The sequence below is a fragment of the Excalfactoria chinensis genome, chromosome 5 (genome assembly GCF_039878825.1).
Source record: "Excalfactoria chinensis isolate bCotChi1 chromosome 5, bCotChi1.hap2, whole genome shotgun sequence".
Taxonomy (NCBI): domain Eukaryota; kingdom Metazoa; phylum Chordata; class Aves; order Galliformes; family Phasianidae; genus Excalfactoria; species Excalfactoria chinensis.
Genome location: NC_092829.1, coordinates 9,532,499 through 9,546,891, shown reverse-complemented (window position 1 = coordinate 9,546,891; position 14,393 = coordinate 9,532,499). Strand labels below are relative to the sequence as shown.

General features: G+C 43.2%; 1 protein-coding gene across 10 annotated transcripts in view; it reads left to right on the top strand.

Moving 5' to 3' along the window:
- The first annotated feature begins 482 nt into the window (after positions 1–482).
- The window catches only part of TRAF3 (TNF receptor associated factor 3), a 66,477-nt gene continuing 52,566 nt past the window's right edge, over positions 483–14,393 (top strand). For 7 of the 10 annotated variants that reach the window (XM_072338504.1, XM_072338503.1, XM_072338509.1 and 4 more), the window contains exons 1-2: positions 659–772; positions 1,642–1,697. The gene's annotated coding sequence lies outside the window, so the exon portion shown is untranslated. Of the gene's footprint in view, positions 546–646; positions 773–1,641; positions 1,698–14,393 lie in introns of those variants that run through there. The other 3 variants (XM_072338505.1, XM_072338506.1, XM_072338507.1) reach the window with 3 other exon arrangements.

The window sequence follows — 14,393 nt, the reverse complement described above, 5'->3', positions numbered from 1 at the left end:
CAGACTCTTCTCCCCCTCCCTCCCACCCCGCGCTCGTTTTTCTTTTCTTTCTTTCCTTCTTTTTTTTTTTTTTTTTTTTTTTTTTTTTTTTTTTCCATTCTTTTTCCCCTCCCCTTTTTTTTTTTTCCCTCCCCAGCGGCGTTTTTTAAATAAAGGCCACCGTGTTCCAAGCGGCCCTTTGTGCGGATCCTCTCGCTGTGAGGAGAGCGGAGCCGCGGCCCCCCCCCAACCCCAGCCTTCCCGCGCGGCCCAACGGCCGCCGCGCACCGCCCCCCTCCTTCCATCCCTCCCTCCATCCCTCCCGCCCGGCCGCGCCGCAACGCCCGCTGCCGGCGCCTCAGGGCGCGTCCCCGGGGCGACCACAACCCCGGGCTGATCCGCCCGCGGCCCCGCGCCGAGCCCCCGAGCGCCGAGCCGCCGAGCGCCGTCCCCACCCCGAGCAGCCCGCCCCTCTCGCGTGGCGCCGAGCCCGGCGCTCCTTCCGCCCCCCGGGTTTTGCCCCGCGGCGGCGGGTAGCGAGTATCGGCGGCATCAGGTGCAGCCGGGTAAGGCAGGCCCGGCCCCCGGCTGTCGCCTGCGCGCTGAGCGGCCGGGCCGGGCCCGCCCCTCGTGTGTGAGGAGGAGCGGGTTTCGCCGGGGATTTCCAGCCTGAGCGGGCGGGAGAGGAAGTGTGGGGCGGGGGGAGACGGCGCAGAGCGGCAGGGACTTTCCGTCGGGCTGGCGGTCGCCTTCGCCGGGCTCCGGCTGCCGCCCGCCACACGCTCGCTCGCAGGTAGGGGCTCGGCTCGACCCGGGGACGGGGCGCCGCGCCGGAGCGGGGCTCGGGGCTCCGGGTGGGCTCGGGCTTCCTCGGCTCCGCACCGTGCCCCGGCTCTCTCCGCCCGCCCAGCCGAGGCGCGGCGGGCTGTGGGGCCGGGCGCTCCGCCTGTTGCCGGACCCCGGCGGCGGCGCGGGCTCTGCCAGCCCGGACGGAGCCCGGCGTTCTGCAGGTGTCCCGTTTTTGCTCGCTTATTTTCACCTCTCCTCCTCACTCCCCCCCTTCCCATTTCTTTCTGCCCTCCTCCCGCCGCCCCGGGGGCTGCGTGCGGCGGAGGGAGCCGCCGTCGGGCCCAGCTTGGAGCCGTGCGGGAGCGGCGCTTGCGGCGTTTGATGTGGCGTTTGAATGCAGAAGCCTCGCTCCGCTCCTGGCTCCCTCCATATGCGGTGCTGGGGGCGGGACGACGGCCTTTAAAGGGGCACTGCCGGCAGCCGCCGCGCCGCTCCGCTCCCGGTGCCGAGCGGGGCCCCCCTCGAATCCGCCGCCCTCCGTGGCTCCGAGCCCCGGCAGAGGGGCGGGCGGCCCCGGTCCGTGCGGGACATCGGCCGCCGCTGTCACGGAGCGGCTCCGGCGGTGCGGGAGGAGTTGTGGACGGAGCCACTTTTCCTCCATCCAACGGCCTCTCGCTGGCTGGCGGGAGCGGGCAGCGCTTCGGTGGTTTGTGTTTTTTTGGTTGTTTTTATTTATTTATTTTTTTTTACACCATCCGTCTCCTGCGCTGTTTTTGCAGCATCGCGTTTTGCTGGCTTAAATTAATGATCGCGTTGTAGGGTTAGGGAAAATAACGAGTGTTTAAAAGTTTATACTGAGTCATTCCTCTGCAGATGAACCTATGACTGACTCATAATCTGAGAACTGCAGTGGCTTGTAAAATAGGAAGGTAAGGCATTTACATCTTGATTTATTTGTGTCTGATATCTGGATTACGTGTGGAGAAACAACTGAGATGGTCTTAACGTTGAGAGGCGTAATGTTGCTTTCTGCCAGTCAGAGCAGTGTGTGTGTGACATGAAAGGCTGTGTGTGCCCCTCCGGGTGGGTCTGTACCATGCATTAGAAGGTTTTAAATCTTTTTCTGCTTCTGTAATAGTAAATGTGGGAAGTTCCGATGATACAACTGGAAATTTGCAGTCTCCTTGGGTCAGGGACTTCACTAGCATGCTGAGATCTATCCGAGTCCTGTGCATTGTGATGTGTGTGCTTTTATTCTTCAGTAGAGCTGTGTATTTTTCACTGTTGGTTTGTCCCATAGAACGCATGTAGCAATGCTGTGCACTAATCTCAACTTGCATTCATAGACCAGAACGGAGCTCAGTGTGTGATGTAAAGGCACGTTGTCTGGATGCAGCGCAGCGGATAAGTGGCTAAATATGAAATATAGTGAAGTCTGTATTCAGAATGGGTATTGACTTGCACAGAAGCGTGAATTTAAAGGATACATTGATTGTTGGAGTTGTGACTAAAGAGATGATAACATAATGCATGCTTTCCTTTAAGATACACTATTTGACTCAAAGTCTCTATTAATGGCAATCTGTACTGAAGTGTGCATGGAATAACGTAGATATAAATGTTAATTATTATGCCTAGGGAGAGGGTTTTGATGTTAAGATGAGGTACTTGGATATTTGTACTGAATCAGAGTTCTTTGTGGCTGGGCTGGGAAACCCCTTTAATACAGCCTGATAACGGAAACACTGATGTGTCATGAGTTTGGGCATTGCAAGCAGACTGCACTGGGAGGTTATAAAAGTTGCTTCGGTACAGCACGAGAATGGTAGGTGTTTTACTGAAATCTGACATTGATTCAGAGCTTCCAACAGTAGCTTTACCTCTGATGTAGAAAGGTGAAATGCATTCAGTATCAGAGCAAATTAATTTTCTCCCAAAGAGGATACTGAAGGACCAAGTCTTCAGGTTTGCCAGAGGTCCTCTTGCAGTCAGGTTTGGTGATACTGGCTTTGGGAAGCGATTCTGGTGTGGATTTATAGAATTTGATCATCATCACATCAGCATATTTACTGTTGATACCTTGGAAAACCGTTTAAGATGGCAGTACTTAACAGCAATGGCAAAAAATTCTTAAAGGGGTCTTACTGGTCCGTGCTAACACAGTTTGTTTTCTAAAGCATTTAAACATTTACTGCATTTTGGGTCTTTAGATTGTTCTTGTCCATAATATGAGGTTGAAGTGGTAGAAGAGGAACATGTTTTTCAATACCGTATTAGTAGATATTGCTAAAAAAGCCAGCAATCTTAATTCTGACTTTTGCTGTTAAATCATTGGCACGTAAATACAGTGGTAAGCAGGCAATCAGAATTCTGAGGATAAAAAGTAAGGCAGTTTAAAAATAGGTATGACTTAAATCTAATCCAGTATTCTGAATTGGCTTTGTATGAATAGATATTAGACATCAGAATGTCTTATTCTTGCAGTATCTCAGATGATGCAACAGCTGGATTCCATTTTTTTTTGTTGTAATAGTGTTTCTTAATTGAAGGTGCTGAATCTTATGATGTCTGAAGACTACTCATTACACGTTGGTTTCAGATGTCTATGTTCTTGTGCACAGTTCCTTTAAAGAACTGCCAAGACATAAGGTTTTTGGTTTTGTTGTTTTTTTGTTTTAATGGCTGTGGGTGGGTACTTTCTGAATATGATGCTTGTATTTAAAACCTCCTGGCATTTTTGGCCCATGGCTCAGGAACACCAAAAGTGGTAGGAGAGAGTGAAATCAGGGATTTCAAGATGTGTTATGGGGAAAAGAAGCCAAGAGAGGGAGAGCTGTGTACATTCATGCATCAAAAGAAAGGTATGACTGTAGCATAAGGAAAAGTGCTGTAGCCATGCAAGGTTTTCTTGTAGTGTTTTTTTTAACCTGTAGTGATGAGGTGGTGACATAGAAACCACAGCAGCAAGGGGCTGTCAAAGAGAATGTAACTGGTCTCCCAGCTCTGCCTGCTGGAAACCCATACTATAGTAAGTGGGAAAGTCTCTTTATGCTTGTTTTGAGAAATAACACTTTTCAATTTCTCTGTCTTTAATTTTTTTACTTTCTTTTTCAGACAAGAGAAAAAGAGAAAGGATAGAGAATTCGGAGGAAAGAGATGGCAGTTTGCAACGAAAGATGATTAGGTGTTTGCAGAGTAGGAAGTAGGAAGAGGTGCTCTCTTGTCTGTGCTAGTGGGAGTGAAGAGAAAATAGACCCTCCTCCCCTCTCAAAGAGAACCTAGAAAACCAATAAGGACAGCATTAAGTAGAAATATCAAAGAACTTAGGAGGAAAGTAAGGTAAAAAGATGATTTGATGTTGGAAATTGTGATACATGTGTAGTTCTTCTGGAATTTTTTTTCTTCCTGGAAATGTTTTCAACCCTTGCATGTACAGCAGAATATTGTTGCCATTGTGTCTTCAATTGCTACTGACTGTTGGCTTTGTAACTAGGTTAACAGGGCAAGTGTCTCTAAAATTATACTTAGCAACTGTAGGTCACTAATCCTCTCCACACCCCGAAAATGTTAAGCCTTTGATTTCTATCCTGTTGCTCTTCCATGCTGATTTACTCCGCATATGCAGAGTGTGATTCTAGTAGAATCCTGTGTTTCATCTAGCAGAGGGCAGCATGGGAAGAGAAGTCTCAACATGCTCAAGGATGCAGAAGTTCAATATTGTACATGTGGTGGCTTCTGTCCCTGGCTCCCCTGTTCTTTGAACTGGGTTATTGTGTACATTGACATCAAGATTGATTGCTGCAAATTGTAAGCATTAGAACTGCATTGGGCATAGCAGAAATGCTTTAGGTTGGGGCATTTTATAGTTCCACTATTACTTTATATACTGTCATAAAAGGCTCACTTGTGAAATAGATTTATCTGCTGTATAGAGTGAACTATCTGTAGGTTATTTACAATGATAAAATCAGCAATACTTCTCTAATATAGTATAAACTATCTGAAGTGAATATAGCCTTTCACATACAGTATGCATAGCAAATGCCTTAGACAAAAACTTCACTGAAAGAAGTCCACACAGCTCATGCAAGAGTGAGGAACTTCTCTTTTACATGCTGCAATGATGGCTGTATGGAAGCTCATGATTACAGAAGTTTTATCCTTGAAGCATTGCTGAACTTGTCTGAGTTTGTGTTTTCTGCAGTAGTAAATTAAAGCACCTTTTGGTAAGCAAAGATACAGCATTCCAGACTTGTCTTGAGTGGGAGTCTTCACAGCTTTCTTAGGAATCTAACAAGATGAGTTATTTTGATTTGGTTTGTCTTGAAAAGTATGTTGCAGGTGCGACTGTAAGATACAAACTGCCTTTCTGGTTGCTACTTTGTTCCCACAAGCTCAAGAGGCTGTGGGATAAGAAGATGGTCTGTTAATACCAGTGTGAGATCTGGGAGACCTGGAGGCTGTTCCCTTGTTCCTGTAAATGTCTGTACTGTAAGTCATTCCGTGCACCCAGAGCGATGAGGACCTTTGTTGCAGTGCTGAGTGATGTGACATCATGCTGGTGTCCCAGGGGCAGAAGGGGGATTCCAAGCCAAGTTTTCTACTTCCCTGGGGAGCATTCTCATAGTCAGCCACAGGCCAGTTAAGCGTAGTGTCACTTCCTTCTCTTCAAACTCTTCTGCTATGCCAGGAATAATGAGAACTCTGTGCCTGAGAAATGGAGTAAGAAGAAGCATGGTGCCCCAGTTGAGTGGTTAAGACAACTAATGAGATTAGGAAAGGTGTAGAGCCTGTTAGTGCATCTGCCATTGGTTTCTTGGTTATTGTTATCTGGACTGTATTTGGACTTAATACTAAGGGACTGATGCCTAGGTGTTTCTAGTGTTTAGTAGCTGACTGGGACTTCTGAGAATACTTATCATACATTTTGTGGCTTGTGTCTGCCTAGCCTCTCGTCCCTTCTAGTTTTGCCTTTTCCTAGTCTGTAAAAATGGAAATAGTGGTACTTTCCTGCAGTCTGAGGGCATCAGGGATGATGTGCTGAGACAGAGCCCGGCAGTATGAGCATTATCCATTGATAAATGAAACAAATTGTATGGGCTGTGTGGAAGTATCCTGTTCTGTCTCTTCTGCAGGGCTGTACCATTCTGCTCCGTCAGTGTTACATGGCAGGAAATAGAACTTGCTTCACAGCTCTTGCATTGTTGTGTACAGCAAATACGCAGTGTTTTAGGAAGCTGAGAGTATACAACAATTTGTCAGAATGGTGCTTTTACTTATTCACAGCTTTCTGCCTTGGTTGTTCTAGAGCACTAACAATTATTCCTTATTCTAAGGAACCAGCTTAGGCTCACAATAAATGTGCCTGAAATAACTTTTTAACAGTGAAGCCCAGCTCACAAACCAGAATTTGGCAATGTGAATGAAATTCATTATGTAAGCTTGTCCATGTGCTTGAGAGAGAGAGATACATAGGACAATTGTTGGAGCTTTTCATAGTGGGTATGTAGTACCAGTAAACGTTACCAGTTTACTATCCACTGTCTCTGCCTTTCTACAGAGAAACATCATAGAGTTGCTCAGGTTGGAAAAGACCTTAAAGATCATCAAGTCCAACTGCAACCTAACCATACTACCATAACTCTAAAAACCTCCACTAAATCATGTCCCTGAGCAACACAGAACCTTCCCAAGAGTAAGTTTCCTTGGGTGATGTCTTCTGACCATTTATTTAATGACTTCTCTTAGTCTTGATTTCTGCTGACTCCTCTTTTATTTTATGCAATTCAGTTATTAATGAAATACTCTTATTTGTATAAGAGACTGATTGAACAACTTGAGATAGAGGAGAAATACAAACAATATAAATACTCTTAACTTCTCAGGTTTCTTCCTCCTGTTTCATGAAAGTGGCTTAATTTTATAGACTAACAGAATGGATTGGGTTGGAAGGAACCTTTAAGATCATCTGGTTCCAATCCCCTGCAATAGACAGGGACATTTTCCTCTAGACCAGGCTGCTCAGTGCCCCATCCAGCCTGGCCTTGAGTGCCTCCAGGTAGGCGTCATCCATAACTTCGATGGGCAACCAGTTCCAGTGCCTCACCACCATCACAGTAACAATTTTCTTCCAAATATCTAGCCTAAATCTGCCCTCTTCCAGTTTAAAGCAGTTTCCCATGTTCTGTCATTACACGCCCTTATAAAAAGGGCTGCTTTCAGTCATTCCGTATCTTTTATAAGTTTAAGTTGTGAAGAGATGACTTTATTGCAAGGTGTTCTTATATCAGCAAAACAACTGACTACATTTTCCCATTTGCTTTACTCCCCATTTCCATCACTTTTCTCTTGAAATACTTATTTTCAGACTTGTATATATTTTCATGCTTTTGACTAATAATCTTTATCTAAATCAGCTTCCCTTTGACCTCTCTGTAGCTGCCTGTTTCTTTTTTCCTTCCACCCAAGATGAGTTAACAGGCTCTTCCAGGTTGCTAAAGATGACCCTACAGCGTACCCTGCTATTGTCTGAAGTCTGCATGTCCTTAAATCTTCAAATGCTCTCTTATTACATCCATTTCACTGTTTTCTTTTCTGTTCAGAACGGTATCCTTGAGAGGAGAGCAGTGTCCTTTTGCATTTCAGTTCAGGAAATACTCCATTGGTAAAAATACATTTCTGCTTACTGAAGGTGTCGATACATAATGGAAATACCAGTGGATCCTGTGTTGTAGATCTAGAAGTGGACATTGCGGCTGTGTTGCCTGTGCTGCTTGGCAGCTTTTTTAATCTATGTGATAGTAAGGTATTTTGACACCTTCTTGGAGCATGTGCAGAAAAATGCTCTTGGCAATCCCCGGGAAGGTAAAACAAGTTTATTGTTATTTGTTGTTTGTGTTCTCCATCTGCTGTTTCTTGGCACCTGGGCCCATAAATTCCCCTTCTTCTCCTTTCCTTCTTACAAATTCCTGAAAGCTTCACTTTCATTTTAAAGAAGTTTGTTTAGCAATGTAACTTTGAGCACTTTACCCAATAACTTCTTGAGGGAATTTAGGGGATTTACTCTCCCACTGTTTGCCTGTGTTTTTTTTAAAGAATTAAGACAAGCAAACAATTTTCTGCCCACAGCGTTCTGTATGAGGAGATCCTTCCAGAATAGGTGTAGAAGGGGTTTGGAATTATGCGATTTGTGTATACAAAGCCAGTAGTACTTATAGATGAAGTATGATGGTGTCACTTTGTAACATTATTCACTAAGAGGTTTGGTTTTTGATACAAACTCAAAGTATCAGTTGACTGTTCAGAAATGGGGTAGGTCAGGTACGCTTTGAAAGTCCTTAAGCTGTATGTAAAAAGGTCGTTATTCCAGAGCAAGAGTGTCAGTGTGCTGAGCTAGCTGGCAAAGTATGGAGTAGTTGATACCTTGCTTGCAGTGTTGTGGTGTAACAAATGATCTGAGGAAAAAGGGGAACAAAATGCAGCAAGGAAGAAAGAACTTATAGCTTCCACGTGTAACTTTATGCTCTCCTGACACGTTTGTTTTCATGAGAAAATGTTGTTAATGAGACAAATAGTGGAAATTGCCAACAGTCATCTTAGTGCAAACTTTGCTGATGCTTTTTGTTCATTTGCTGCCCATCTCCCATAGTGTATTTTGCAGCAGAAGAGCTATCTTAAAGGTATGTTGGAGAGCTGGACTAGACTTTTAGCAGGTGTAGACAGTGACTTTGGTTGCTGTAGTTAACATTCAGCATTGTCCTTAGATTTTCCTTTCCCTCTGTTGTGCTTTTGAAGAGAGAGTTTAAACATTCCTAGTGTATTTTTAATCTATTCTTGCTTCTTCACAAATATTTTGTTTTTATGTATTTCTAACTAAACTCTTATCTTCTGGTTAAGCAAACTCTGTACTATACTTAATAAATTTGCACGTAAAAATATGTGCAAAAAAGGGCTGTCAGATTGTTGTCTGTGGAAAAATGATTTGGCTTCTCTTGTAGATAATCAGTTTTTGTAGCGTAATAAATAGGCCATGTGTTAAAGTACCAGTTGTTAACACCTCTAAAATAAAATGTTTGTCATCTTAAAGAAGGGGGAAAAAATTGGTGAGCTCTCCATTAGATGGTGCTGCTGGGATTGAAATATTTATATACCTAATGGAAGCGGACATCTACCTAGAACTGCTTTTACAACCTCCACAACCACCCCCCCCCCCCCCCCCATTTTATTTTTTATTTTTTAATGATTTCTATTTATTAAAATACTTTCCAAAGGCAGTGATGCCTACAAAGAATTTTTATTTTTATTTTTATTTTTCAGTTTGAAGTAAATGAATAAGATACTGAAAAGACAGGCTGTTTCCATGGAAAGGGGAGGCATGGAAGAAGCAAAGCTTACACTTTTTACATGGGTGATTTTGATTCTAGCAGCTGCCTCTTTTGTTGTAACATTCACTTCTTGGGGTTGGGAATTTTAATTTATTTTGGATTTCATGGGCAATTTTCTGTTTTCAAGAAAAGGAAATGAGATCCTTGATTAAATTCTTTGCTTGCTTTCAAACCTTACATAGGGCTATGTGATTGTAAGTTGCTCTTAGTTCCCCAGAATCAAGTAGGTTAAAGTAATAAGGCAGAAGGATGGTTCTCTTTGATGGCCTTAGTCATCCATTTGGGGAAAAAATTAAATAAAATGTTACTTAAATGTTACTAATTGTGTGATAACTGGGGAAATGGACAAACTGTTGTGTGAGAGAATGAGAGTTTCACCTTGAGTCATTAATATTAATTTACTGTGAAGGGGCAATTAAAAGAGAGAGGTTACATACAGCTGTATGACTTCACATCAAATATGAACTTGCTATTCCTCAGTTACATGATTTGGCTTTCTGAGTAAGGCCAATCCAAACATGGAAGTGAGCCTAGAAGAAAGTAAGTCATGCTTGGTCATCATGAATAGAGACTAGCATTGCTTTAGGACAGTGTATAGATAGGGTAATTATATTCTTGTTTTGGGGCTCTACTAGCAGATTCTCAAATGTTAGCAAATCTTGGCCTTGCTTCTCCCCTCCTGTCTTTGCTGATTAGGTGGCTACCATTGTGCTTATAAGACTTTGCAATTAGTAGGATTTATATTACCAGTATGCTTCGAAGTGTTTAGATTCCAGAGCAAGGAATAGCTATTGTCCCTGTTTCCCAAATCAAATCAAAAGCATATCCCATAAGAATGTTAATCAGAGAAGACAGTCAGGAAAGAAGGGACATAATATTATAGTGCATTAAAAGTGTTTATTTTTGGCAAAAAAAGATACTGGGGTTCTGGAGACTGATAAAAGCAGTGTTGTAATAGATCCACTGAAAATGGATGGTGAAACTTATTTCTGCTTAAGAAAAAAAACAAAAGATAAACAAACAACCATGAACTTCGGAGTAAATGAAGGATTTTATATGTACACCCTTCCAGAAAGGAGTGTGGATGGAACAGTGCTCTTATGTTTATTGATACACAGGAAAGCTCTTGATAATAAATGTGGATACTTGTCTTGATTTAGCAATGACAAGGAGAGGAAAAACCTGGTTAAGAAACAGAAGAAAAAAGTTTATGTATGAAAGATTAACTTGAACTGATTAAATTAATTATTTCTAAGAAATGATGGGGGTAGAATAACAAAATAGAGAACAGCAGAATAGCTAGAGTTCAGAAAACTTGTAGGATGCCATGGGAAGCATGTTAGAAACCAAGAAGAATTCAGTAGGGTTACCTGCTCTGTAGGGAAAAAGTATGAATTACTAATTTGAACTTCCTTTTGCACTGGCAAATGGCAACAGACCTATCTGACTGAGTGAGCACACTGACCTCAGATCCAAGAGAAAATGGAGAAAAAAAAGAGGAGTATTTGAGACATAAAAGAATATCAAGCTAGTGAAGGAGGTAAAAATATCTTCTCGTTATCTTTCACATGGTTTTGAACAGTAGGAAAATATTGTTCCAGCAGTCACTAAGAAGGGAAAAGTAAGGATAGTTGATGTCAAGAGGAATAAAGTAATAAACTCTGCTTTTTTCTATGTAAGAATGAGGTGATATAATGCATAATCCAGCTAGCAGTTAACTCTTCAGCATGTTTGTGGTGATTCACAGAAGTTAAATGCGATTCCAGATGTTTTTTTGTTTTATCTTGTGATTTCTCTTCTGTGAAGTAAATAATGAGCGGGTCTTGATTGGGTTACAGTCATTGGCCTTGGGTAGCTCGCTGTTCTTAAGTTTTCATATAACCTACATTTTTCTTGCATCAAGGATGCAGCTTCAATTTTTCTTGTTCTCCTGCTTTCAAATACTGAATCCAATTCAAGATATCATTGAGCTTAAAATACTTGGCCTACTGCCTCATCCTAAATGAAATGATTAAGTCTGAAGTTATGGCTAAATGCAACATGACAGTCCTGATGCAGTTACAAGCACTGAAATGACATGATATCTTTCCCCCCTCTTGTAGAACAGACCCAGAGCTGTAGTGTGCTAGAGTTGTCTTGATACCATGAATGCTGCTTAAACCACCAGCAAATATAAGTTTTACATTGTATGAAGTTGTGAACAGTAAAAATGGAGGAGCAACGTTGTGGTTTTTCTGAATGCTATAAGCATGGTAAATTCAGAAGGATCAAAAAGCATTTCGAGATATTATAATAATTTACATGTTCATGTATGGCCTGACTACACTGGTAGAGCTTCCTGAAGCCGCATGATACTCCCTTTAAACTGGTGTTGTTTCTTTGTTCTGATCTGTACTCTTCCTTCTGTAAGTAGGTACATGTTTAAGAAGCCCTTAATCTTTGTACTTTTGCGACACTATTCTGTGGCCCCTGATTAAGCCACCCTGTGTATTGAGATGTTCAGTGCTTGAATAAAGAGGTCAGCATATAATGGCTGTAATTAGTACAGAAGAGTTCAGCTCCTATTGTTCTAGGCTAATGCTGGATATTCATCTGTTTTCAATAGCTAGAATGAGATGATGTGGTGACTGGGTTATTCTTTTGTGCAGTTGCTGGGAACGGTCAGTGCTCTTTGTGACAGTATTACAGCTTTGCCATGGTCCTGGAAGAATGAGTTAGAGAAGATGGTCTGAGTTAACTAACTTTGGAAACACAGGAGGGATGAGAATTGGAACTGGGCTGATGACTTTTCAGTTCTATGTCAATTGGTAAAACTAACCTGTCAGTATTGAACATGGCAAAAATATGTAGGGGAAGCAAGTATGGGAATGTTACACATCTTTAATCAGTTGCTGTTGCCTGCACTTTGCTCAAACATAACAGTTTCTGGTCCATACTCTTGACTTGGAAGCAGTTGGACTGTAGGTGTAAAGTTTGAATAGTGAATACATTTATAGTGAACTCTCATCTGTTTTTAAATAGTGATATGATAGAATTATAGAACCATTTGGGTTGGAAGAGACCTTTACGATCGTCTGGTTCCAACTTCCCTGCTATAGGCAGGGATACCACCCATTAGACTAGATTGCTCAAGGCCCCATCCAGCCTGGCTTTGCACATGTCCAGGGAGGGGGCATCCACAACCACTCTGGTCAACCTGTTCCACTGTCTCACCGCCTTCACAGTAAATAATTTCTTTCTAATATCTACTCTGTATCTACTCTCTTCCTTTTTAAAGCTATTTCCCTTTGTCCTGTCATTACATGCCCTTATAAAAAGTCCCTCTCCAGCTTTCCTATAGGCCCCCTTCTGGTACTGGAAGGCTGCTATAGGATCCTCCCAGAGCCTTTCTTCTTCAGGTTGAAAAACCCCAACTCTCTCAGCGTCTCCCTGCAAGGGGATGTGCTCCAGCCCTCTAGTCGTCTTCATGGCCCTCCTCTGGACCTGCTTCGACAACTTCATGTCTTTCTTGTGTCAGGGGCCCCAGAACTGGACACAGTAGTCCAGGTGGGGTCTCATGGAAGCAGAGGTGCAGAATCACCTCCATTGACCTGCTGGTCATGCTTCTCTTGATACAACCCAGGAGACTGTTGGTTTTCCAGGCTGGTTGAGTCTTTCAACCAGCACCCCCAAATCCTTCTGCTTAGGGCTGCTCTCAAGCTTCTCTGCACAGCCTGTATTTGTGCTTGGGATTGCCCCTACCCAAACGCAGGACCTTGCACTTGGCTGTATTGAACTTGGTGAGGTTGGTGTGGACCCACCTCTAGAGCCTGTCCAGGTCATGGATGGCATCCCTTCCCTCTAGTGTGTCATCTGCACCACTCAGCTTGGTGTCATCAACCAAGGAGGGGGGATACTTAATCTGCCTGTGAGCGGTGTACAGTGGAAGGGAAGAGGTCTCAATTACAGGGAAAAAAAGAAAAGGAGTCTTCCAGTTGTGTGGTGACATTCTGTTTGTCTTCATCTGCTCCTTTCTTCCTTTCACCATAGGATTACACTATGGGCTGGCATACATCTGTTTGCTGCTGCTGCAAGGAGGTTTTTTTTTTTTTTATGCATCTTTTGTATCTTGTCTGGTTTGCTGGTACTGCTTTCTCTTTTTTTTTTTTCCCCTGTCATGGTGCAGTTTTGTATTACTGCACTGAGGCCCTTCCCTGAAGCAAGTGGAAATACGTTATTTGACAAGACCTCCTGAAATCCCTGTAGCATTGTACTCCTATCTGAATTAAGGAAAGGTGCTTTCATGGCGTGACCCTTGCTTATGGCAGTGGCTCAAAGGTTTCTGATCTTTTTAGGACCATCTTTCAAAGGAATGGATTAAACTTGCTCCTGTATGACTTCTGATTGCATAATGCACGAGGAAGAGCTGTGCTTATACTTAAAATTTGAAGAGCATCAACTGCCTTTAGGTGGAAAACCTAAGGCAAACCACAAAACCAATATTGTTCTGGTTGTGGTTTTTTGATAAGGCATACAGGGAGTGCAGCCTGCTAGTTCATGGAAGGTGAGGACTGGTATTCACTTTGTGGATAAAGTTGTTGAAGCCAGTGGAAATACTATGCTGTTCAGACCAATAGGAAGGCTGGGTGCAGGATGAGGGTGAGAAGTGTTCAGTTTTCCTGGGGAATGTAAAAAGCTGTGCTGGTTTCTGGAAAAGCTGCTAGCAACTTCGGTTGTTTGGGGCACTTCATTGCTTTGGCCACTACAACTCAGATGTGTTGTATTTTACTTAAGTGATGCAGCTACATTACTTGTCTTGGGCTGTACGTTCCAAGCACAGATAAATGTGTGGGTTCATCCCCAGATAATAGTTAAAAGTAGGCTTTTTGATTTCATAGAACCATAAAATGAACGGCTTGGGTTGGAAGGGATCCTAAAGATCATCTAGTTCCAGCCCCAGTGCTGTGGGTAGGGTTGTCACTCACTAGATTAGACTGCTCAGGGCCCCATCCTGCCTGGCCTTGAACACTTCCAGGAATGGGGCATACACAGTTTATCTGGGCAGACTGTTTCAGTTCCTCATTACTCCGAGTAAAAAAATTTCTTCCTAATATCTTATCTAAATCTTCCCCCTTCTAGTTTAAAACCATTCCTCTCTGCCTATATGTCCATGTTAAGAATCGATCTCTCTCCATCTTATAAGTTCTCCTCAAGTGCTGGAAGGCCATGGTGAGGTCTTCCTGGAGTCTTCTCTTCTCTGAA